Source organism: Talpa occidentalis, unplaced genomic scaffold (genome assembly GCF_014898055.3).
Source record: "Talpa occidentalis isolate TD23 unplaced genomic scaffold, MPIMG_talOcc4v2.1 talOcc4.16, whole genome shotgun sequence".
Lineage (NCBI taxonomy): Eukaryota > Metazoa > Chordata > Mammalia > Eulipotyphla > Talpidae > Talpa > Talpa occidentalis.
In genome coordinates, this window is record NW_023601653.1 from 32056170 (window position 1) to 32083515 (window position 27346).

The 27346-nt window shown below is 33.2% G+C and overlaps 1 long non-coding RNA gene across 1 annotated transcript in view; it reads left to right on the forward strand.

Annotated features, from left to right (window-relative positions):
• LOC129146029 (uncharacterized) overlaps window positions 1–13814 on the forward strand; it is a 95537-nt gene extending 81723 nt beyond the window's left edge. The window contains exon 4 of the long non-coding RNA XR_008552338.1: window positions 13029–13814. This is a non-coding gene — a long non-coding RNA (uncharacterized LOC129146029). The remainder of the gene's footprint in view (window positions 1–13028) is intronic.
• Window positions 13815–27346: the final 13532 nt, after the last annotated feature.

The following is a 27346-nucleotide window of genomic DNA, read 5'->3' on the forward strand; positions in this document are numbered from 1 at the left end:
CTAAAAAAAACAAAAGACAACATATATTTCAATGCAGATGTTAAGACTTTGTTAGTTTTAGCTAATATGCAATAAATGGAAAATTTGTTTTACAGTTGTTTGCTTGTTTAAAAATAATCAATGAGAGCCTACAATGTATTAGATACTGAACCTTAGGTTAGATTATCCAGAGTAAGTAGACATATCAGGTGTTTCTATAAGGGTACCTTTCTTCTTTTGTGGTCTATATTGTATTTATAGAAACTATAACATTTCTTTCTCTGTTTCCAGTAAAAAAGGGTCAAAATAGATAGTTGCAGAAAATAAAGTCATTTTCATAAGAATAGAAATATAATATAATATAATATGGGTAAATATATTATATAATATAAGTTATATATATAATTAAATTATATATAATTAAATTATATAATTTAATATATACATAAAATATGGGTAGGATCAGGTGGGAAGAATGTCTAACTGCATTTCCAGATCATGTAGTGATCATAATCCTATAATTGAATTAACATCCTAGACTTGTCTTGGGAATGATCAGTGTGAAATTAAAATAAGTTTAATATGATGCAGTAAATATTATCAGGTGAAATTAATTATAAAAATTGAGATTATGACCTGGACTTTATACACATGCAAAAGATAAGATAGGTAATTGGGAGGAATTAGTAATAAAGAAGATAAAAGATAGAGTCATTTATGCCAAATATGCCCTGGAATCTTTCTTTCATTGCCAACCAGAATAAGAATAACCTTGAAAGATAAGGATAGAATGTTTTCTGAATTGCTAGTGAAGACTGTTTCATATCCCTTCCTCACTTCATTTCTTCCTTTACATATATTGAGTACCTGCAATATGGCAAGATCATTATGTGTTCTGGGGTACAGTAGACAAAACTAACATCCTCAAGGAGCTTATAATCTAATGGCTGAATTTATTAAACACTAGTGATTTTGAAAGTTACTGCTATATACTATTTGCTTTGTTCTTATGGGCTCAAGATTAAGGTCTATTAATTAACTATTCTAAAACTGAAATAATTTATTTTTAAAACTTTGGTGTACAGTACCAGCAACATATCAAAACAAGTTAAATAATTTAATGATCATGTACAATTAGAACATGATTTTAACAGGTTTACCAGCAAGTTTTTTACTCAAAAATGATCATTTTCTCTTTTTGCATGAGTCAATATATAATTATACTGAAAATTATTCCTTGACATATACAATTATTTTTATCTATATAGGATAGCGCTTTGTTGCCTTAATTTTATGTATATTTAAAATTATATAATATACATATTACTTTAGTACAGTCACATATATATGAATGTAATAAAATGTGGTATAACTTAATATATTATAAAATGCCAGTATATCTTCATATCATAATATCAAGTTCATAAAATTGTAGAAAAATATGTACATAAAATAGATAAAAGATTTAGGATACCTAGATCAAATATTTTTTAAAAAACTATTTTAGGGCCTCCCTGGTGGCGCAGCGGTTGAGCGTTGGGTTGCGAAGCTGCCCGCAGCTTTTGCAACGACGGTTCAATCCCCGGCCACCGGGCGAGGGTCCCACATGACGCAGAATTCTCCCGCAGCCCGCTGCTCCCTGCAGCAGTGTACTTTGGTCCTTCTGCCTGCTCTGCTCCCCGCTCTGACTCTGGTGAATTTTCTCACTCTCCCGCTCTTCTGGCTGTACCCAGTGCTTGTATAAATAAGTAAAATAAATTAAAAAAAAACCCTATTTAAAAAAATCATTGTTCTGTGAATCCAGCTGAAGTATTGACATGATCTTTCCCTCCCACTATTTGTGTACAAAATTTAGACTAACATGTGATATAAATATGAGTTTTGTTTTTTTCTAAGATTTATTTATTTATGATTACAAGAACTGAGGTACAGCCCAGAGGTGCGAGAGGTAACAGGATTCACCAGAGACAGAGTAGGGAACAGAACAGGCAGATCCACTGAAATACACTGCTGAGGGGAGCAGCGGGCGAGACAGGAGAGGTCTGCTGCGCCCTGTGGGTTTCTCCCTGGCCGGGGATTGAACTCACGCTGCAGAGGCTGCGGACAGCTTTTCAGCGCTGAGCTCAACCCCTTGTGCCACCAGGGAGGCCCTATGAGTGGGTTTAAAATTAGCTAAGTAGATCTGACACTAACAGTGTATTTAATATTGATGAGAAAATGCCGCTGGTGAACTTGACATCGCATGTAAGGTGATGTCTTTTGCTCAGCTGGAAAAAAAAACATGAAAATTTAAAATAAGGTGATGCAATGGTCTAATTTTCCACTCTGTGCTACACATTGATAAACCCTCATAATTCATACCTTGGGGGAGTACAAGCAAGACAGGAGAAGTCTGAAATCAGATAAGCCTTACTGTATTAGGGAAAGTGTCAATTAAAGAACATGTTGTATAATCAACAAGAAATCAAGAGTGCATTAGTGCATAGTTGAGAAGAAAATAATTTGGCTTAAGAGGATTAGAACTCCCTAGTTCCTAGTTAAAAATAATTCAACCACATAGAAAAATAAACAAATTCAATAATATTTGAAGTTTATGAACAAAGATAATCAAGAAGGGATAATGTGATGACACATGCAAAGCTTTTTGTACTTACAGCTTCTGAAAAATCTGTTTCAGAAAAGTCTCACAGAGAGGAGAAAAACAAAGCTTTCTATCGAACTCTTGTGGCTAAGCCATTGTTCTGTATTGATTTCTGCATCTCTTTTCTCTAAGAATGTCACATTATTTATTAAAATTGTGACATCACAATAATTGATACACAGTTAAAATGTTCTAAAAAATAAACTTTGCAAGAATTGTGATTCATTTGTCTTTGATTCCACTGGTTTTGTGCAGGTTATTTATGCACCAATGTTCAATACAGTTTCATTTACTTTATGACCATGTGTTATTTGTAAAGTCTGTTGATGTTTCACCAATAGAAACAAATCAATACAGACAAAAATAAGGAAGAAAGAAATTATACTTCATTCCCTTTGGTGATACGGCCTTTCCCTAATTTTCCCTGTGTAAACATAAAGATCACCATTTATCTATATCTCAAAGAATTGTTCTGAAAATTGCCTAATGTGAAAATAATTTAAAGTCTTATGTTAATGGAAACATCAATTACTTTTTTATTGAAATAATAATTATCATTAATAAACATGCCTTTTTGGTTATGTAAAAATGAAAGAACAGGACAATTACAAAATTACCTGAGAAATAATGGAAAAAACACTGAAGCACTCCTGCAATTGTAGATAACGTCACTAATTTTCAGTCTCAAAAAAAAATACAAAGAAACTATCAGATTTAGCCCCAGATAATTACTAGGGTTCAACACACACCAAATGGTAAAAACATGAAGATATTCTCAAAGTCAGCCTGTTTCCCTCCTCCTCACAGCTCCTTTCCTTTCCCAGGGCTATGAAATGTGAATTTGTCTCAGATACTGTAATTGATGTTGCTGCAGTAATGTTCAGAATAAAGAATTAGTTGAACTTCATAGTAATAAAGGGTGTTCTTATGTTCGTTCTAAGTATAGCCCACAGAAACTGAATACTGTTTGGATGGGACAAACAGACCAAAATTTCATCATTTGGAAAGGGTGTGATATGACAAGTTTCTCAGACTTTCTCAAAAGGTGCAAATAGGCCAGGGCCTTTGAATGTTGTAGATAGATATAAAGCTGATATCTGGTAATGGTAGTAGGAGTTATGATGATGAAGATAAATGATGATGATGATGGTGGTGGTGATGATGTTGTCAAATCCATCCCTTCAAATCACAGGATATTTATAACATTGTCTTCCCCCAATGGAATTGTTATTTGATAGGCTATACTTTTTTCCATTCTGAAAAGCTTGGAGTTTATTGGAGTGAAAGTCTTATGGTAGACTTGTTGAGAATAAACAAAATGAACTAAGTGTCATATTCAAACCAAGATTTAATAGATCGAACTATTTTCTTTCTTTTATGAATTATTCAATATTTGTAATACTGCATGTTTGTCAGTCTGAATATCAGCTATTCACATGAAATACATTAGAGATAATGAACATAATTAAATTATGTCAGTTAAATTTGTGTGAAACCCAAGTTAGTCTTGGTAGTTTAAAAACAAGTTACCAATATTAGTTTAATTTTACTATTCATAAATGAACCATAAAGTAAAAATGTAGGAAAATTGTGAATATAATTGATTATTCTGACCATTACCTGCTCATCACTTCATTAATGTGATAATAATTATCATCAATAATGCTTTTGTCTCAGCATTTTGCTTTTCTATAGTTATTTATTAAATCTTAATAAATGGTGACATGTAGGTATTTTTCTGTTAGTTTTTGAAAAGTAAAAGAAACATCATTAAAAATAATTGTGTATTTTTAAATCTTTTTATATTTGTGTATTCTTTTGGTCTATTAAAGTATATACATTTAATGGTTTTCAATAGATGTGGCTGAGCTGGATTAAGAAAAAAAATAGTTTTTAATAAGTCACAAAGGAAACCTCTATTTCTGAGTATTATCTCTGATGGTATTATAGCTAATAAAATACTAATCTTTTAATAGATGTATATAGTCATATATCTTTCTAGTTAATAAAGAATGTGATGAATTTTATGACTAACACTACAAAGCAATGACTTTGTGAAAGTCAGAAATGTGAATATATCATAATGTTTTTGTATGTTGTAATAAGACTGGCAAGACATAAATCTTGGGGTGTCTCTGGAATGTAGGTCAATTTGTTTAATTCAATCAGGCATATAAATCATTGAGCAGAGTTCCTGACAACATTTGTAATGCTCAACAAATATGATTACCCATTCTATCTCTGTCCTAGGCTGCCTTGCTTGGAATTTCACTTTTTAAAATTTTTTAAAGATTTATTTATTTGTGCATACAAGATCTGGGATGCAGGGCCTCCCCGGTGGCGCAGCAGTTGAGCACTGGGTTGCAAAGCTGCCCGCAGCCTCTGCAGCACCAGTTCGATCCCCGGCTGCTCCCCAGGCACTGGAGGAGGGTCCCGCATGGCACACAGACCTCTCCTGCCGCTGTGTACTTTGGTCCTTCTGCCTATTCTGCTCCCCGTTCTGGCTCTGGTGAATTCCCTCACACTCCTGTGCTTTTGACTGTACCCAGTGCTTGTATAAATAAATAATCTTTAAAAAAAAAAGGAAGAATCTTTAAAAAAAAAGATCTGGGGTGCAGGCCAGAGGTGCCAGGTGGGGGTAAGAGGATTCACAAGAGACAGAGTGGGGAGCAGAACAGGCAGATTGACCAAAGTACATGGCTGAGGGGAGCAGCAGGCTAGACAGGAGAGGTCTGCTGTGCCATGTGGGTTGTCCCTGGCCAGGGATGGAACTTGTGCTGCAGTGGCTACGACTTAGGCTGCAACTTAACCCCTTGCACCACCAGGGAGGTCCTTGCTCTGACTTTTAGACCCTTTCCTCCAATTAGACATGCTCTTTGTCTCACGTTGAAAACCATGCTCACACTAGTCTTGAACATACTCCTCTAATTCAGTCCTTGTCTAATCCTAATTCAACTAATCTTGTTTGAATTTTTACTTTTTTTTGTGATTCACCCAGGTCTATGTGTTTAATGTATAGTTAAAATTGCTTCAAAAATTGTACTTTTAGTGGTGAACTTAATGTAGTATATACACGTATGGATTCTCAATGATGCACACCTGAAAGTTATACAATGTTATAGTGCAATAGCACCTCAATAAAAAAATGGTTTCACTAGTTCATATATTCTTCTATAGCTTGATACACTTCATTTTGCTTTATTTGTTCCACTTGTGATATTCTATTATTCAAATACCCTAAAGGTAAAAATGCAGTGCAATACTATAAATACTGCTCATATATTAGTTTAATAGCTGAAATGCATCTTTAATGTATATTTATATTGTAAGCAATAAACTTGACTTGTCATTATGTCATTTGTAGTAATATGTTAACCAGTCATTTAAGCTAAAATTAAGTCTTCAGATTAACGAAAGGTAATGATATGCTACTTTAGATTGTTTGCAATTATAAATCTGATACTTTGACATAATTATTCCATTCTGATGATGAATAAAATCAGATAAGCACTTAAGCTCTATGAGTTAATTCATCTATGCAAATTTATATAAACCAAAGGACTCAGAATTGAAACTACTTAAAGAGCTAAAACTTCTGATAAAGAAAAGGGAAAAAAAGTTATTTTCCATGCTGCCAATATGGTCATTACCAATTTGTACTCACTCTCTCCATGTATCTATGATCTGCAAAAGGCCATTCCTTTGCTGTGCCCCTCACGAGTAATCTGAGATGTACTTCGGTCTTTCTCATTTTATAAGTGGACAAATGGGATGAGAAGAAGGAAAAGTGTAATTACTAAGGGCCTGATTTACAGAAAAGATGTTAAAGTCATTGATGGCTCTCAAAAACCAGCTTCTTTGAGTAATAAAGAATAAAATAAACAACCAAGGAGAGGATCTTAAGAATAATGGATTTTTAATGTATCAATTAACTACATAAAATAGTCTTGTTAATATCAGATCACTGTTTCATTTCATATTAGTTAATTATTGCCCAGCAAATCACATACATTTTATGTCACCTTGAAAATGATGTGAGAGTACAGATTGCTTTTTGTCTGACTTCAAATTTTCTTTGGTGATGTCTCTCACCCAGAATATAGGGATCATCGACTCACATGTCTTTATTCTTCAAGAATTAGTTGAGACACATTTAAAATGGTGTTATAACTCCTTCTGTTTTCCACATCTCCTAAAACCTTAACTGACATTCAAGGTCCAGTGTGAGTTCCATTTTCATCATTAATATATATCTGAGCATTTCAACTATATAACCTAGTTCTTCCAATTTATATGACATTTATTTTTTGTACTAAAAACTTTGGTATTATTCACTACTTCATGATGTTTAAACAATGTGTTTAGACAAGGTTTTAGACATTATTTATATTTCCTCCTCACAATCCCTCAAAATAGTATACTTTCTTACAGTTCAAAGATAGTTATTCACACTTCACTTAGGTGCCTGGGTGCGCATATAACTGTGAACACTTTTTGAGCTGTGACTTTGGTGTCAGAAACTTGACTTTTTCACTTACTAGCTTCATGAGTTGGGGCAAATAAATTGATATTTCTATATATTTTATCATATGAAAGATATTACAGTATTGAATTAATTAGGGTTTAATAATAAAATGAAATATTCAATGAAAAATAGTGTTGAAACATAAAGTACTAGAAAAGTAGGTTATAACAAAAATTATGCCTCTTTTTGATGAGTGCTCAGCTTTGAGGTGACTAACTTAGAAATTAATATGAGAAATTCTGAAAAGCAGATATAGTGTATTTTAATCAATATCCATCTCATTTTTTTTAAAACATCAATTCTGCAGCAGTCAATACTTTTCTTGTTGGAAGATGTTTTGGTTCTTTTTCCCAGAGAGACATGACAGTTTACTAATTTCTCTAATTCTTTAGAACAGGTATAAAATCAGGATGCCACATTTAACCTGGCATGAGTATGACCCAAGTTCTTACAATTATAGGCATTAGTCTTCATGTCCCACAATACAGATTCCAAGTTTTTTAGTATTATTTAATTAAGGAATCTAGTGAACTGCAATTTTTATATTATATTAATTAACTTGTATTATTTTAGATATAATATATGCAATATTTAAGTAATAATTAGCTTCACTGATATGTATGTTGATGTGTTATAAACTTAACATCACTGGAGAAAGACACATCTGCATCTCAGGTTCATGGCAATCTGTTAGGGAAGGGAAGGAATTGTTAGAGAAAATCACAAAATATTCTTTAATTAAGAGGCTTCTGCTCCTCTCTTTCTTCCCCTCTCCAGTCAACACTAGATTCAACATTTTGATTAACAGTGCACCACTGAGGGCTTTTTGACCCTTGTACTATAAAAATATTTCTTCAAATTTCAGCTACTAGTTTTTCACAAGGGGTTTAGAAGACTGAGATAAGATGCAACTCTTTGTTTCTCTGGAGGTAACTTTCAATTTCATTGTTGTAAAAATTTAGGTGAATTTTTGTCCACATTTTGCCATATCTCATGGACCTTTCCTTGCATGTAATATGATAGGCATGTTCAATAATTATCTCCTTCTTTATTGATACAAAATGTTTGATATTTTGAGGGACATGATTTTCTATTTCCTCAACTGAACTATATCTCATTCACTTCTACTATAGTTTCAAAGTTTTTGTCATAATCAAAAAGCTTCTAAACAAGGTGAAGCGGGAAAGAAGAACAAGGGCAACCTGTAAGTAGAAAGAAATAGGTAGAAATCAGTCAGTTCTGCCTTCTATTTTTGGGTCTTTGGTTATTGCATTGAAAAATTCTAGCTAAGAAAGCTGATTGTGGAGTTGAGCCTACAAGTTGGGGAGGTGGAGGGTGAAGACAAGCAGGGGAGGGACACAATGGACTGTGGTGGAGGATGTTGGTATTTAATATTGATATTAAAGTTCAATTTCTTCCAATATTGCTTTAGTCTAGAATTAACTGCCTGATGGGGTCTTCATTGTTGTTGACATCTTGACATACCATTCATCAAAGTCTAGGGGAAACAGACATCCTGCTTTCGAGTAGGAGCCTTATGCCTTACTTAGCAGCCTGATCCCCAGTTCCACTGCCTGCTCTGTATTCTGGGGAGCAGAATCCTGTATATTAGCTATCCCTGCCTTTGGTGGCATTGTAAGGATTATTTATTTATTTATTTATTTTTTAAATAATAAATTTTATTTTTATATTCCCCATACAATTGCAACCCCCTCATTCTGACCACAATCCCTCCCCTCCCCCCCCCAAAAGTGTCTCTGGTTCATAGTTTTTTGTTGATTTTGATTTTCACTTTCTTATAGTTATTCATTTTCCTGGTCCCTTATTTAAGTTTTCTAGATTCCTGCTATGAGTAAGACCATCCGGTATTTTTCTTTTTCTTTCTGGCTTATTTCGCTGAGCATGATCCCTTCCAGCGCCATCCATGTTGCTGCAAATTGCATGTGTTTATCTTTTTTGAATGCTGAGTAATATTCCATGGTGTATATGTACCACATCTTCTTGATCCAGTCATCTATTTTTGGGCATTTGGGCTGTTTCCAAAGCTTAGCTATTGTAAATAGTGCTGCTATAAACATAGGGGTGCAGGTGTTCTTTGGAATTGATATTTCTGCGTCCTTTGGGTAAATACCTAGGAGTGGAATTGCTGGATCATATGGAAGCTCTATGTTTAGTAGGTCCAGAAATCTCCATACAGCTCTCCATAGTGGTTGGACCAGTTTGCACTCCCACCAACAGTGCAGAAGAGTTCCTTTTTCTCCACACCCTCGCCAACATTTGTTGTTGCTAGTTTTTTTAATATGTGCCATTCTCACTGGTGTAAGATGGTATCTCATGGTAGTTTTGATGTGCATTTCCCTGATTACAAGTGATATTGAACATTTTTTCATATGCCTGTTGGCCATTTGCATTTCCTCTTCAGAGAAGTTTCTTTTTAGCTCTTCTGCCCATTTTTTGACAGGATTATTTTCTTTGTTGTTGTTGAGTCTCATCAGCTCTTTGCAGATTTTTGTGATCAGTCCTTTATCATTAGTGTTGGGTGCAAAAATGTTCTCCCAGTTGGTGGGGTTTCTCTTTGTTTTTGTTATTGTCTCTTTTGCTGTGCAGAAGCTCTTTAATTTGATGTAGTCCCAGCTGTTTGTCTTTGCCTTCACTATCACTGCTTTGGGTGATGTGTCTGTAAAGATGTCTTTGATGTGAATATCACATAGTGTTTCGCCTATATTTCCTTCTATGGATTTTTTTTTTTTCTGGATCAATGCTACTCTGGTGATGATTATAGAGGGATAGGGTCTCTTTGAGGGTCAGCTAAGTTTCCATATTTAAACAGAAGCACACATTGACTTAACCATAGACAATAGTGCAAAAACAAGGATATATCTGGAGCACAGACATTTGGGATAGAAACCTAACAAACTCCCTGGTTGTCTGGCTCTGGTAAGGACCAGAGTTGGAATGCTAGGAGTACAATTTTATTGTTTCAACAAAACAGGATACCCCATTTCATGTATTTTACAAAATTCTGGTCAATGAAATATAATAATTCATAAAAAGAGTTCCATATTTTTAAAAGAAAACATTTTTTGTATTTGTTAGTTAAAATAATGTATGTGAATTTATGAAGATTGCGGTTCTTACATTATTCTTGTGCACTTTAAACATTTTAATTTATTAATTATTAATGTTTACTATAGCCAGTAAATACTATAAAAATTATGTATAAGGCAAGAAAATTTATTTCCAGGTGCTGAAGATAGATGTCTTTAGTATTCCATATTAATTAATAAAATTTACTGAAGTCAGTGAAGTAATCAACAGTTACTATAAACTTCTATTAAGTATAAAATTTTTTTAAAGCTGTAGAGTTATCACTTAATATCTTCTTTTCTGAAGAGCATGGACATCCTAATATATAGACCAAGTGCAAAGAGGGAAAATACAGTGAATTATTAAAATTTAATTTAAATATTTAAAGTAAAATTACTTAACAAACAAAATATTCATAAACTAATTTATCTAGCACATTGTTTTCGTGGCCTTTTCTCTCCTTTGTAATAGTGCAATATTTTAAAACACAAAAATCACTTCGTGAGTTTTCATTCATCAACAGATGTAGTTGAAGCAGCTGAACTAAGAATTTTTCAAAATGTCTTAAACTCACAAGTTCCATCATGAATAAAATTATAAGTCTCTATTGCCTTCATTAGTTTTCTTCTCCCCAAATCTTGAGAATTTGCTTTTGGTATCATTCATCAGAATCATTTGTGGAAGAAAGGTCACAGATCTCATTCTTCATTCTGGCACTGAGGACATTAACATCTAATATACAATGTGAGATATCATATATAATAATTAGGATGTAATTAGATTCATATATTTCTTCATACATGTCTTTAGGCACTAGTTTTTCTTCCACTTCAAGAAATCACTGTGGACGCTGTTCCTATGGTTACCAGTGAGGTGCCTATATGAGATCTTTAGTAAGATGACAAAGGAGTAAGAAACTAAGCCAGAATTGCCAGTCAGCCTGACAAAGTCATTCAGCCCATTCAGTCATTCAGGATAAATTTCCCATTTATCCTGATGCTAAGATTGCGTTCCTTATTAGGAAGAAAGCAATTAATGGAACATTTTATATGACTGAATAAATTTTATTTTCTGTCTGCTTTAACCCATTTATTGCTACAATTACAGATTCCTGATAAAATTTATTAAAAAAAAAGATTTTGGGAAAAGAAAGCAAATCTTTTATTTTAAAGGGACAACTATTATTTAAAAATATAATTCATTGGGAAAATCCATGGGAAATAGCCATTCTCCACAAAAACATAAGTTTAAGTAACTGTGGGCCTAATCTTTCTTTTTCTATTTTTATAATGATTAGTCTGAAATAAAACCTTCCTATTTTGACAATGTGTTTGCTAATGAAAGATAAGAAAATTACAGAATCATGCTCTGAAAGGAAGCAAACATTCAATTAGAGAATGAAATAAGGATCATAGGAAATTCTTAATCTTCTTTAAAGGAGATAATATGTTTTCTTGAGAAATCACTGAATTTTCCCTTTTCCTGAACATTCATTTGCATAACAAAGATACTATTGGCTTAAACATCTAAATATTCTTGCTAATTTTGAGATGAAAATCAGTAATCTCTACATGGTAAAGTTTGCAGAATACATATGGTTATACCTATGTATACATACTTTTAAAAACTTACCATAATATTCTCTTTTCTGATAAAAGGCAAAACATTTATTCATTTTATTTACTTCATGATATTAGTTGTTTTTAAAAATCCAGGTTGAAGCTTATGAAAGTACCAGAGATTTTCCCAGCTATATTTTTGCATGTTTCTGACATTAAATATCTTAGAGAAAATCAGTATTCTTCAGTCCACTAAGTTTTCTCACTCTGACAGCCAGAGCTAAGAAAAATGGCAATTTATGCAAATTTTCTAATTAAGCAAAGGGGAGCCAAAGTTATTTATTTAAACCCACCATCAAATATCCTGACATATTTTTAAACGACATAGGATATACTTACTTGTGTATGTCAGCAAATACGCAGTGACACTTCTGAAAGCAACATCTATTAAAGACAAGGCACCCCCGTTTTCCTGGGAAGATTCTGCAATAATTAAGTTACTAAATCATCACCTAGTCAGGACATCAGGCTCCCGCAGCTACTCTCCTTGATCTTCACCTTAATTATGTACTTGTCTTGATCCCTGACTGTAAGATGTACTGACAGACTTGCCTTTGACTGCTGTATTCTGGAGAAAGTTCACAAGCATTATGATTTGATGCTTTTATTCTAACTCCTTATGTTTCTTTGACATAAGTACCCAGAAAGAAGTGTCTGCCATAGCCTGCAAACTCCTAGGGGGTGAGATACTTATAATCAATTCTCATCCTTTAGTAGCCATCAGAGTGGCATTTGAAATCAAGAAGTTAATCAATGTTTAATGTCATAATGTAAATTATTATGAGAAGTCGATATTTTGGTTGACATATAAGAATATTTTTATATATATAATATATTATATATATGACAGGAATAACACCATACAATTAAATACACACAGACACACACACACACACACACACACACACAAAAGGAGGTCTTTAATAATACATTTTACCTTATCTTTGGGACCTATCAAGACCACAACTATTCTTCGTATAATTTAAAAAAAATAACAAATCAATAACAACAGCAAGAACAAAAAAGGAATATAATAGTTATGATTACCCATTACAGTAGTATAGTAGTATAACTGCATTTTGGAAAAAATAGCTTAGTTTAATTCATTTTATATGTTCTTTTGATTTTTCAATATTATTAATATATGTGTATGTATATATGTTTGGTTTTTTCTTAGGAAATGAAGACAAAATATTTGTGCATTATAAAACTAGATGACATAAGATGAAATTTTAGAATTCAGTCTTCAATCAGATAAGTGCTACTTATATTCTCTGTGGGGCAACTCCAATATTCTCCTATGAAAGTGAGACTGGCTATTGGAAAACCAAGAAAGGATAAGTTACTGATAAAATAATGTTACTAGTGTCCTTCCTATTGGATTTGATTAAAGAATAATTAGAGGAAGAGAGCATAATACTACATCATCCAAGTCTGTAAAGTGAGTGGGTGGGAACATTATGCAAATAAGAAATATATGACATTCCTAATCCATGTACCATAATCATCCTTGAGAGAAGGGGCCTGTGTTCTCAAGGCTTGCCTTAGGAAGATATCAACATCTGGAAAATGTAGAGACAAAAGATAGCAATAAAAAATAAGCCTCAAAGCTTGATTAGTGATTGAATTTTTCACCTGCTCTTTGTTACTATTTAATCTATCCATAGGAAGAAAATCAGCTGAGCTGTCCAGAAACATCTGGATGTTATAGTATCCAACAAATATAATAGCCATAGCTAATGAGCCTAAATATAGGGAGAGCATTACCTGGTTGCTGTTTCAGCCTTCAGCCAATGAATATAAATAGGCTTTCGTTGATCTTTTGTCCTACTAAAATGTAATCCAGTTTATTGAACTGGTGAATTACATTAACCATTTTGACATTATTTCTTTATAAATCTAACATGGTGTCCTTGTTTTGTTCTTCCTTTCTCTGTATTAGAGAAGCCATAATACAACAATATAATAGTTATTCTAATGATTGATAAAATAATTTGTATAGGAATGTGTGTATATATATAATTATGCAACATGAAAAGAAAAAGTAGGAATTCCAACTTCATGTCTATAATCATTTCTTTTTATGAAATGGTCTCCTTCAATTTTGTCCCCCTGTATAAGGAGAATGGCGTTGGGATTTTCCCAACAGGGTTTTGTAAAGAAGAAATTAAATAATATATATAAAGAGCTCAACACACAGCAAGTACTGAAGGAATGTGTTCATTGCTATTATTATTGTAGCTATTAGCATATCATCAAAATATCAAATCTACAGTTCAGCTTTATGCTGAAAGTTCATCAACAATTAAGAGAGAAAGACTACACTGAGATTGGGAATTGTGTTCAGGCTGGACAATGGGCTCAAAGGGTAAATGTGAAAAGCTGGCTCCAGTTGTCTGTCACTGAAGGCTGAACCTTTTTCTAAGGAGAAGTGTCTCCAATTATCACCCTGATTACTCTCTTACCTCAACTGGAGGTTATTATATTATCACATTTATTATATATTAAATGGTTACATTTTCCATTGGGCATATGGTAACAGGAAATTATATCACTGTATACTTAACTAGGGGTGAAAACTCCTGTTACCTTGAATGCTGTTCTTCCATTGGGATAGGGAAAAGAATACTGAAGGGACAGTTTTGATCTATATAGAAATATACAAAATTCATATATGGAGGGATTTATATCAGTAAGCTTTGATCAGATAAGCCAAACTACTCATAGAACTAATTTATTCTACTTGTGGGAGCGCAGTATCTTGTAGCAGGGCAATCAGTTTTTAAGTGAAGATAAAGGTGAAATGGGAAAACAAGAAAAAAAATCTAGAATATCCAAGAATGAATGGATGGAACTAAGATTGCTTTCCCATTACCTCCATGCCTCAATGTCAATGATTAGGCTGTCCTACAAAAATAGCTGGAACCTTTGGTCAATGAACTAAGACTACAAAGGCTAGAGAGTCCAAGATCCTTATGGAGGAGGTGGAGCAGCAGCTCATGCTACCCAGGTGAGTCACTAGATAAATGACAATCTACCTGAGCTGCAGCAGCAACTCATCCCCAGTCCTTCCCAGAGTTAGAAGAAACAGGACTTCACGTCCACCATTTAAAATTTGCTCACAATATCTCTAGTCACTCATTCACACCATAACTATACAGGGAAGCGAACTCAGGGAAATTAATTCCAGTTTAGATAGCTTGACACAGTGCATATTCTTCAGGGGTTTGAAGAGTGAAAGGGAGGTAAGTAGACACATAGCTCTTTCAAGGGTTTTGCTGAAAGAGAAATAAAATATCAATGTTTTTGTTTTTTATACATTTTTGTTCTACAATTGGTAGCTAATGGAGCTATTTGGTTCTATAAGATGATAGATAATGGAGAATGAATAGTGGGAATGGAGAGATTAATGCTTAAGGGGAGAGAGGATAAGGACAAAACTAAAAAGGCCCTTGAGAAGGCGAGATGAGTAATTGCTGTTAACACTCCAGGTCAGGATATTTCTTTTCAGTTTTTCCTTTCAGTATGTATTTCTAATGGAATTTAGTGGTTCACAGCACAGACTCTGGGACAGATTGTCTGGCTTTAAATCTTGATCCTATTACTTAACAATTGTGTGACAAAAAGCAAGAATCTCTGCCTCCAATTCTTCTTTTAAAAATAGCAGCAAATTATAGGGTCACTGGGTGATAAAATAATAATGGTACCCATTCACAGGTCATTGTAAAGATTAAATAAGTTAATATTTCAAATACACATAGAACATAGTGGGTACTTAGTAAGTGCTCTGTTTTAAATATTTAAGTTACTAAAGAATATAAAATTAAAGCAAATTCTTCTTGGTTAACATTCTAATGTTAAGATTTCTATTATTTAAATTTCTTTACAAGCATTGTTCTATTAATTTCATAATAGTCCAGCATATAGAGTGTAATAAAATGTATATAACTTTTGTATTTCCATTACGGACATACCTTCTGTATTGGGAATACAGAAAACTTCTAATTATAAAGATATGTCTGTGGTTTTTTTTGTTTATTTTTACATAGTGCAGTAATGAATGTATTTGAACATAAGGATGTACCTATTTGGACTATTAAAACTACTAGAAGTGGAATTAATGTCAGTAAGTACTAATATTTTTAAGATTTCATTTTCTAAGTAACAAAGAAAAGTAAGTTCAAACTCGTTATAATTTTGTTCCTTTAAAATCCTATCTTGAGTTAATAAAATTTCAGGTAGCTAGTTCATTAAATGACTAAGTGGTAGAGTGTATTAAAGAGTAATAAAATTAAATATTTTAGTAACATGTAGCTATCATTCTAAATTCATGCTATATTCAACTAAACATTAGAAAATTTTTCTTTGGCTGCATATGTTAAAATGAACAGCAACTTTCCATAGAAAGAAAATGTTGTCCTTAGACATTATAATAATGTTAAATTATAGTAATAGTTAAATTATAATAACTACAGTAATTCTTTAGATTTTCTTATTATTTGTTCTTTTTTTAGATTTTTATCATGAAACTTAAAAATGTGCTAAAGTAAGAAAATACATATAGTTTCTGCACTTTATTGGTTGTTAATTGCCATTTTGAATGTGTCACTTGTTACATTTCACAATTAAAACATATGGATAATTTCTTTGTACAGTAATTATATTTGCTATCATAATAACTAGTGGCAGACCTGTCAAGGTAATATTCCTACTTGGCTGTGGAAATATAGCCATCTCTTTTGCATTATTAATTTGACTGAAGTTGATCTCCAGTGTGTTCTATCTACTATTGGAATATTTATTGACCATAACTGTGCCTTTAAGTGTTAATCAGGATTTTATTATGCATAGTTTGACAAGTAGCCTTAAACATTGTCTGGCCAAATGCTCACAATCTACAAATATTCATTTGGTTATTGATAAAATACATTGTGAATATGGTAGAGAAATATGTACCAACAAATGGAATGAAAGACTTTTGTCCTATGCAAGTATTCTCACTAATAATACTATAATCACTTGTTATTAGAAGCTGCTCATTTTCTTTGTAATCTTGTGTCCTTAGTGGAAAGTTAGGCTGAGAGACAAAAACTCAAGAAATTCATTCCATTTTTTCTTTCCACTGCAACCTGTTGTTGAGAACCATAGCTAGAAAAGTTCATTTTTAAGATTTTTTTTTTGAATAGCATATTTTTATGGTTACCTTGAAACCCTGCTCTCCTTGGTCCTTTCTAATCTCTTCTTTTTATATTATAGTATCTTAGTTACTACCAATTAAGTACCTACGGTTTTAGAATACTCTAGTGGCTGTTCCAATTGCATTTTCTCCTTTAATTTTCTGAATAACATTATTGGATGAGTATTTTATTATACAAGGAAATAATTTGCCACTAAATAATGTTAGTAAGTAACAAAGATGCAAATTCATTTGTGTGAATTCTCAACTCAAGCAGTTAACTCTGTTGTCTTGTCACCGTCCTAGTACACCAGCACCTCTTATTACTTATTTTTTTCTTCTTGTGTCTTTTTTTTAGGTGTTAAATTTTATTATACATATGAATCTATCATTTGCCACATAAAGTCTCTTAAAAGCTACATCCTGTACTGTATGTTTTATAAATATACTTTGTTACAGTTGAATTCTAATAAAAATGTTTCTGTGACATTATTTCATTATCGTTATACTTTTTTATCCGCTGCTTTCTACAAACACGAGTTTCTTGGATTAGACTGATGGTTGATGCAATTTCAGTCTTTTTACTAACATCACCAGTCTCTTTTCATCCATATAATCTGATAAAGGGAAGTAAGTCCTAAGTTTCTCTCTTGTCATTTACTCTTATGACTGCACACTTGCTTTCAATGATTTCTTTCCCGTGGTTTCAGGTGCTATTGTACTTTGGCAGGTTCTCTGATTTTTCATTAGCCTAGAATCTGATTCTCAGCTAAGAGTTCTTAGTTTAATCTACCTGGTAGACACCTGAACTAGTGTGTTCCACAAGAATCTCGGTGTCACTGCACCCATAATTGATTACATAATTTCCAAGCTCCATTCTTTCTTTGCCAAATTGGTCTTAATCTTGCATTTTCTATCTCTGATTTCTTCAATAGTTAGAAGATCCTTAAGTCCCCCTAACGGATTCAGGAGATCCTAATGTGTTTTCAAGGAGAACCTTTCCCATTCACATTCCAATCCTTCAACCAATGCATAGTCATCCCAACTCTGTTCATGCATAGTGAAAAAAAGGAGTAGTGTATACACCGCCCTACTGCCCTATTTTATTTTTTATTTTTTTAAAGATTTATTTATTTATGCACATAAGAACTGGAATACAGGCCAGAGGTGTGTGTGGGGGGATTGAGAGGATTCACCAGAGACAGAGTGGGGAACAGAACAGGCAGATTGACCGAAATACACTATTGAGGGGAGCAGTGGGCCAGTCAGGAGAGGTCTGCTGTGCCATGTGGGATGCTCCCTGGCCGGCCGGGGATTGAACTCGTGCTGCAGAGGCTGTAGATTGCTTCATAGTACAGTGCTTAACCCCTTGTGCCATCAGGGAGGCCCAGATCCAGTCAATTGCAATCACTGTCTAACATCCCTGTACTGCTCACTTTGAGATTTCACAATAAAGGGATATTTATGTGATAGCTTATTTCATGGGAATGGGTCTTATGGTACACAAAGCCCTTGTTTTGGGGAGCTCATTTTTCCTTTTAGTTTTCATTTGTGATCTCAGTAAATGAAAGTAGGCAGATGTAAGGATTACTCTCCTATCTCATTTTGAAGTTTATATTTTATAACTCATCATGGCATCTCAAAGATATCTTCTAGATTTTTTTTTCTTTTTTTATATTCTTTTATATATTTTTACACCATTTTTCATTTTTGCACAATGCATGCATTCTCATCTTGGTTATAGTCCCCATTCAATTCCCCCCCTTATTTATTTTGACCCTAATCCCACCTTTCCTCCCCCCCCCGTAGTGTGTCTCTGGTTTATAATTGCTTGTTGATTTTGATTTTTACTTTCTTATAATTAGTCTTTTTCCTGGTCTTCTAAATTCCTGCTATGAGTGAGACCATCCGGTATTTTTTTTTTTCTTTCTGGCTTATTTTGCTGAGCATTTTCCCTTCCAGCTCCATCTATGTTGCTGCAAATTGCATGAGTTTATCTTTTTTGATTGCTGAGTAATATTCCATGGTGTATGTACCACATCTTCTTGATCCAGTCATCTATTTTGGGACATTTGGGTTATTTCCATAACTTAGCTATTATAAATAGTGCTGCTATAAACTTAGGGGTGCAGGTGCCCTTTTGAATTAATGTTTCTGTGTCCTTTGAGTAAATGCCTAGGAGTGGAATTGCTGGATCATATGGAAGATCCATCTTTAGCAGGTTGAGGAATCTTCACACAGCTTTCTGGATAGATCCTCTTGCAAATCTTGGAAAGAAAGTTGGCAGTCATTTCACAATCTCTGGTTTACATTATAGTGCTCCAGGGAATACAGACATACTAGCTACGACAATATCTGGTGCTTTTGATAATGACATGTACAGGTTAATGCCTCAGCTCTTTGCTACATACATTGAAAGATTCACACAGAATGAACAAGAACAATTTTTATTTTTTCACTTACATTTTAAAAGCTAACACAGAATGACCTTGTCCTTATTTTTATCCCAACTAAGTCCAAAAGTTAATTCTTCTTTATTTATAACTAGTAGCTTGACTACATAGTGCTTAAACTACCCATATATCTTATTTCAGTTTACTCCTATGACATCATCACGGTGAGTTTTAATTATCTTCTTGGTTTTCTCCTGTTAAGATGAAACCATAATTCCCCATTCCTAAAACTTACTTTATTCCATTAGTAAAGATAACTGGATAATTCAGAAATTGCTATTTAACGTAGTAAAGTACTTTTGCTTCATTAAAAATACCCTTTTGTGGAATTTCTAACATTTTTCACATTTTATAATTACATAGACTGCCCTATTCAGCATTACATCACAAACTTATTAGGAAAATGTGCTGTAAGTTCATCCCAAACATTCAAAAATATAGTATCTGTTAAATGTAACCATAGTTTACTTAATAGAGGAGATGATATAAATTGATCTCTATGTTTAATGATGTAATTTATGAATAATATATTGTACTATATAACATCTTAACAAAGTAAGAATTAAAACAGTTATATTAAGTGCTATCATCTGAGTATTTGTTTCCCTCAAATTCACATGGAATTGGAACACCCGATATGATAGTTTTAGGAGGTGTTTTTTTTTTTTTTTTTTTTGTGGGACCCTCGCCGGTGGCCGGGGATCGAACTGGTGCTGCAGAGGCTGCGGGCAGCCTCGCAACCCAGCGCTCAACCACTGAGCCACCAGGGGAGGCCCTAGGAGGTGAGGTTTTTTTAAATATGGGTGGGGCTCTTATGATTTGGACTAGTACCCTTATACTAGAGAGCTCTGGATCTCCATCCACCATGTGAGGATACAGAGAGAAGTCTTTGACTGGGAGGAGTTCCCCTACCCAGCTATATGGCACCCCGATATCAGGCTTTCAGTGTCCAGCACCATAAGAAATAAATGTTTGATATTTACAAGTCATGGGCAATCAGAGCCCAAGGAATTAAGTTAACCTTTTTAATTATAAATTTGTTCAAAATGTTTTACCTGGCACTATACAGATTATTTCCTTCTTATCTCCTAGCAAGTATGAGATATGTACTGATACTTTTTTATTATAAAACAGGGAAGCTGAGGCTCATAGGGTTAGTTGTCTTCACCAAGGTCAAGGTATTGCAGTTGAATTTTAAACTTCAGAGGTGTGGTATTAAGAATCACTTCTTGCCTGTTAACACAAAATATTGTTACACACTAAGTAACAATGTATGTGAAAATACTGGCCAATATCATTGTGGGATATCTTTAGTTTTTAGACATTCTTCAGATATCTCCTAGAAGACATATGTAACGTGAAAATTCCAAAGGACAATCTACATCTAAAATGTATGACTCTTGCTATCAGCAGTTTACTAGCATTGTATCAGTAAATCATCTGGGAAACATGTGTATCAATAGTCATTTAATGTGTGTCACTCTCATGATTCATTTTAATGCTGAAAGATGTGAGTTTTAATTTATAATGATGGTTACATGATCTACCACAGGGTAATGGTCAAAAGAAAAAAAGAAACCCTAGAAATAAAGGTAAAAGTATGATCTATACTAACATGAGTTGTGTATAAGATCTGTATCTTTCGCAAAAGAAAACTCTTGTTTTTCAGACTATAATGTTTTTCTCCTGCAACTCATTTGACATTCTTTATGGCCCTGTATGTTTTAAAAGACTTGCTAACTAATGTGACATAAAATCATTCACTTTGACTTTGAATGGAAATTTTGAAATATTGATTTTTCAAGCTCTGGTAACTGATGCTTTTATCAACACCAAATAGCTTAGCTTCTTGTAATTTTCTTGAATGACAGCACTGATTTTTGGAGACTTTGGGAAATTTCAATTCCATTTTTGCTTTCTTGCTCTTAGAAATGAAAAAAATTAATACATAAAAATGTGATGAAGTCACAAAATCCCACCTAAAATCAAAATAAGTAAAATAAAATAATAAAAATCTTTAAACTGCTTTTAGTTTCGACAAATGCCTTTATCAATTGCTGCCTTTATTTGCCAATGATTTGAGGATAGGAAATTTAAAAAAATCATTAAAAATGTACATGGAATACATCTGTTATGCTTGAAACCAAATAATTAACGAGTGACTTGTTATTCAAACCTCTACTTAATGCCATTTTTGTAGCACATAAGTGAATTTATGCAGTTGGATACATATGTAACAACAATGATAATGCTACTAACAAAAATTCAATAAATTACCTTTTTAAGAAAGTGTGTAATAGTTGAGGACTATTAGAAGATTATTCCCCTTCAAATTTTATAATCTATTGCTGAGATTCAAGGAAGGAGAAAATAAATCACCAGAACACTTACTATGTAACTTGGAATTTAGTGGAATGAACACTTTGTTGAATTAACTGGGGAAATGGTCAAAGTCAAGAATAATTTTTTCATATCTGTACATATAAAATGCAAATCATAATCAAATTCAACATAATTTGTCTCTCCATCTGTATTAATGCACATATGAGTGCATGTGTATACTAAATATGTCTAATTTGAGCTTTAACCACAAAAATCTAAAACTTCAGAACTAGAGAAATGTGTGTGACATTTAATTACCCTCCTAATTAAAGCCTCTAATATGCACTTTCTTTCTCCTTATTTCACAGATGATTAACTGAGATTCACAAAATCTATTTGGCCAATCATTTATATTTATTAAGTCACAGAAATCTTTTCTCTAGTGTTCTAGCCTTCTTTCCCCAAATATAAAACAACATTAGATACAAATGCTGAAGAAATTTGACAAGATAACAATAATACAATGTATATAGTTAAGTTAGTAGCATTATGGTAGGAAGTAGAAACAACCTAAGTGCCAACTGATAGAGGTTTAGATGAAGAAGATGTGGTATATCCAGACAACTGAATACTATTTAATCATAATGAGATTAAATGTTGCCATTTACAGCAAAATGGAAGCCATCTAGGGAATTTTGTGTAATAAAGTAAGTCAGAATGACAAAGACAAGTATTGGACATTTACAGTTCATATCAGAGAGAGATGATCAACAAAGCAAAATACTTATAAAAACTAGAGGACACAAAGTATGATTTTTGAGGTTAAGATGGTGGGAAGAGGGAGAAAGTATCAAAGGGATATATAAAAATGGTGATAGGAAAAGTTTTCATTATAGTAATACACGCTATAGTGGCTTTTAATATCATCTAAGTTGTGCCTACTTAGGTTTTGATTTGGTGGTCAAATAGTCTGAATTTTTTCTTTTAGTTTATTTTCTTTAAGTCCCCAAGATATTTATTCTGTGAACTTAACCTTGTATTTTGTGAGTTCCCAAGTGACTGCCATCCGGTGGTGCAGATATTGGAATTCCTTCTTCTTGGGTTCCTTAGTGAAAGTCGTCTGTTTCCAGCACCAAATATAGCTATCCTGAAACATTTCTAGGTCCTAGACATTTCAATGAACCTTAAAAAAATCCAGAAACATTCCAGGACCCAGAACCTTTCTGGGAATTTTTAACAGCTTGGTTTGGAAGGGATCACTAAATGTAGATATTTTAATACAAGCCCGAAAATAAGGATAAAGTAAGTGATTCCTGTGTGATAACTCCAGGTTAAATAAACAGGAAGCATGTATTGAGGAATCTTGTCTGCAGGGTTAAAGATTAATATGGAGGCCAGTGTCACTAGATAAAGCCCAGGAGAAGACAACTGAAAGGTCAGGTGAGAGACTTGTTGAAAGCAGGCATGTATACAGCAATGTGGGGGCACTGTGAATAATTTTGATTTTACTCTGTATTAAATAGAAAATCTCTGGAAAGTTTTAGGCAAAAAAGTGACAGGACATGATTTATATTTTAAAAGGATCAAACTGGTTGATGTTTTAATATAGGACCTTTGTGGGATGAAGCAAAGAACAAAGGCAATGAACCATTTGGGTGGCCAATGGGTGTGAAGGATGCAACAGAAAGCAATTGTGAAAAAAGAAGGGTAACAAAGGCAATAGTGAAATGTGACCATATTTGGAGTATAGTTTGAATGTAAAAACAGTGGGTTTACTGTGAGAAAAAGCAAGTACTTGTGAACAACTTCAAAGTTTTGACCTGAGCAACTGAAGGGATGATGATATAATTTATTGAGTTTGAGAAGATTAGGAAGGGGAAGTTGAAACGAAAGAATGGATGAATTTTACTTTTCAATTATAGCTAAATAATTCATAGATGATATATAGTATTCAAAAATATTTGATATTTGTAATATATTTTAAAATTAATGTGTATCACACGTATTTTTCTTTCTAAATATTGCCTTTTATATTTCTGTATTTTTACAATCTATATACATTACATTTTGTCACTTCTGAACATATTTTATATGCAAATATAGACTTTTGGGCTTCCATCATGTTAGAGTGACAAAAATTCAGTTATCACAGTATTGTCATCTTTCTCTATATAGCAGTGATTATGATTTGTAAAATTAGTTAGATATTTTATTGAATTTTCACTTCTTTTTTATAAATTACTGGCAATGGAAAAACAAAAGTACTGATACTTGTCATGAAATAATGTCCTAATAAGCATAATGCAATTGTGACAAGGATGGAATTCATTAGGAAAGCTGTATGAATCAACCCCTTTGTCTCAGTGCTCTGATCGTTAACTTAATCTGATTGTCTTCATATGAAATGTCAAGGGGAAAAGAACAAAATTAAAGAACATGTGTCGGTTACTGGACTACATTGTCATACTTTAAGACTATACTTGAAGAACTCTATAACAGAGCACAATGATTGCAATGTCAATATATTGTTCAACTTTAAAATATTTCATGTTTTCATTTAATAGCTTATAGTTATGAAACCACTTTATTTCATAATTATGAACATTTAATATATGTGCAGAACTACGTGTGATGATGTCTGATTCAAATGTCATGCCTTATAATCTGTAGAATTTTATTAATTAATTTAAACATTATACTATCTATTATGTACAAATCTCAGGTGATTGCTACCAGCATGTATATAGATTGTGTCTGTACCCAAAAATAAGTTAGTTTAACCAGCAAGTCAAATAACAGATATGAACAGAAAATATATTAACCAATTATTCAGAGAATTTATAGGCAGACTTAAGATGATCAAGTTGCTTACACATATATTAAGTGTATACTTGCAAAATTATAAAACTATTCTTTCATTAATACAAAAGAGATATTAAAATTATCATCTATCATTAATTAATAATTAATTGACAGAAGACCAAGTTATTAATGTCATGGCAGAAAAACCACTTTATCTTCAGTAGTCCTCACTGAATTCTTGGTTGTTCTACAATTAAAACATTTCTATGTTTAAGTGCTTTTAATTTCACTTTTTTTTTTTACAAGTGAGTTTATTTTTATTACTTTTTTAAAGATCTATTTATTTATGTATACAAGAACTGGGGTACAGGCCAGAGGTGCAGGGGGTGAGCGATTCACCAGAGACAGAGTAGGGAACAGAACAGGCAGACTGACTGAAATACACAGCAGGAGGGGAGCAGTGGGCAAGACAGGAGAGGTCTGCTGTGCCATGTGGGTAGCTCCCTGGCCTGCTAGGGATCAGACTGGTGCTGTAGAGGCTGTGGGTAGCTTCACAGTGCTGTGCTAACCCCTTGCGCCACCAGGGAGGCCCTTATTTCACTATTAATGTTTAAAAATTCCTAAATCAAGTATTCAAACTTTATTTCATAAATAACTTGAAATTTAGAAGAATTTGACTTTCACTTGCATACATTTTCTTATTTCACAACATGATTGCAAACAAATTATCTAGTTCTTTGATCTTTGAATATAGAAACAAAAACAATTAAATTCCCAGTAGTGGATAAAAGGGAAAACCAGAATACCCAATGAAGCAGCATGAGTCTGTGTTGACGAGAAAACTGACACATAGACACTGACTATAAAAGAAGAAAAATTAATTATTCCAACCATTTGAAAGTTCTACAAAACAAATAAAGGATCTATACACTAAATGTGTAAGGATTATTTGTTTTTTGGCTTTTGAGTTGTGTGAGTTCTGTCAAAGGAAATCATTCCTTTTTACTCAAATTATTTTTAGAACAACATACATATATATATATATATATATATAGACAGATGTTTTCCAAATTTTAGCTATGGCCGTTAAAGCACAGTTCACAATATTACAAAAAAGAGAATAATTTGTCTAAAAATACTGAATGTTTTAAACTACTGTAAGCCTCATTCACATTTTTCCAGGGACTCCACCCCTACAAGGCAGACAAATTAACTAGCCATCTTTAAAGGCCCCATCTTTTATGCAAGATTCTGTTGCCTGAGGTGTAAGTCAGTCTTTTCAGATAAAAAAGATTTTACAATGGAATCCAGCCTTTGCATCTCTGCAAGGCATTCTTTAGAAAGGTTAAGATTAAACATGCTGCATTGCTTTGTTCTAACATCTGTATATCTTTAGATCTGGACAATTTAGAACCAGAAACCCCTCCTATCAATAATAATTATATTCTTAATATCAAGGACTCACTGTTACCTAGTTGTATAAACTAAATTCGAACTTACATTTGGTGAAACAGTTCTCATAGAGTAAAATAAAATCTTTTGGGCTGCCTCTCAGGTTTGAATCCAGCTTTGATTAGCCAGTAAACTCTTTCTCTAACTATTCTTGAGATTTTATTTTCCATTCACCACTACAATAAAATAATTGTTATAGCCTTTTTTTTTTTAATAGAGGCATGTTTGTTTGTTTATTTGTTTGTTTGTTTTGTTTATACATGCACTGGGTACAGTCAGAAGCGCAGGAGGGTGAGAGAATTCACCAGAGCCAGATCGGGGAGCAGAGCAGGCAGAAGGATCGAAGTACACTGCTGAGGGGAGCAGCGGGCGGCAGGAGAGGTGTGCGTGCCACATGGACCCTCCTCTGGTGGCCGGGGAGTAGCCGGGGATCGAACCGGCGCCGCAGAGACTGCGGGCAGCTTCGCAACCCAGCGCTCAACCGCTGCGCCACCGGGGAGGCCCTGTTATAGCCTTTTAATAGATTACTATGTCTATTAGAAATAGACATCCTTGTTGATATAAAAACGGTTTGATATAATGTTAAATAAAAGGGACCAGGAAAATGAATCACTGTAAGAAAGTGAAAATCAAAATCAACAAAAAACTATGAACCAGAGACACTCTATGGGGGGTAGGGGGAGGAGGGGAGGGATTGGGGTCAAAATAAGGGGGTTGCAATTGTATGGGGAATATAAAAATAAAATTTATTTAAAAAAAATTCATGCCATGTACTAAAGGTAAAATGTCATGTTATTGTATAAAATTATAGATATGCAGATGTTTACAATAATTAAAGATATATAATTATATTAATTAGCTAAATAAGACATCTATAGAATTATAGATACCTTTAGATTGAAAGTCTAGAGTCCTGCCATTTGCCAGATTTCTATCAAACTTAATAAAGAAATACAATCTTGTCTTTTATGCAATCATTTTTTCATATTTTTCTGATTATTTAAATATACATCCCTAGACACCATAGTTTAGTTTTACCTATTTTCTTAAAAATTGGGATGGTTAAGTGTCCTAATTTACAGAAGCAAATTCATTTCCTTTTCCTTACAACATATCAATTTGATAAACCCAAGTCATTTACATTGCAGATTTCCTCTTGCCTGGATTTGCTGCTTATATGTGCATTTACAATTTATAGGTTCATTGCCCTCTGTATTTTCTGCAACTTGCAAAAAAAATGACTTCAGTTATTTTTTTTTAGTGGGGGTCAAGATTACACATGATATCGGT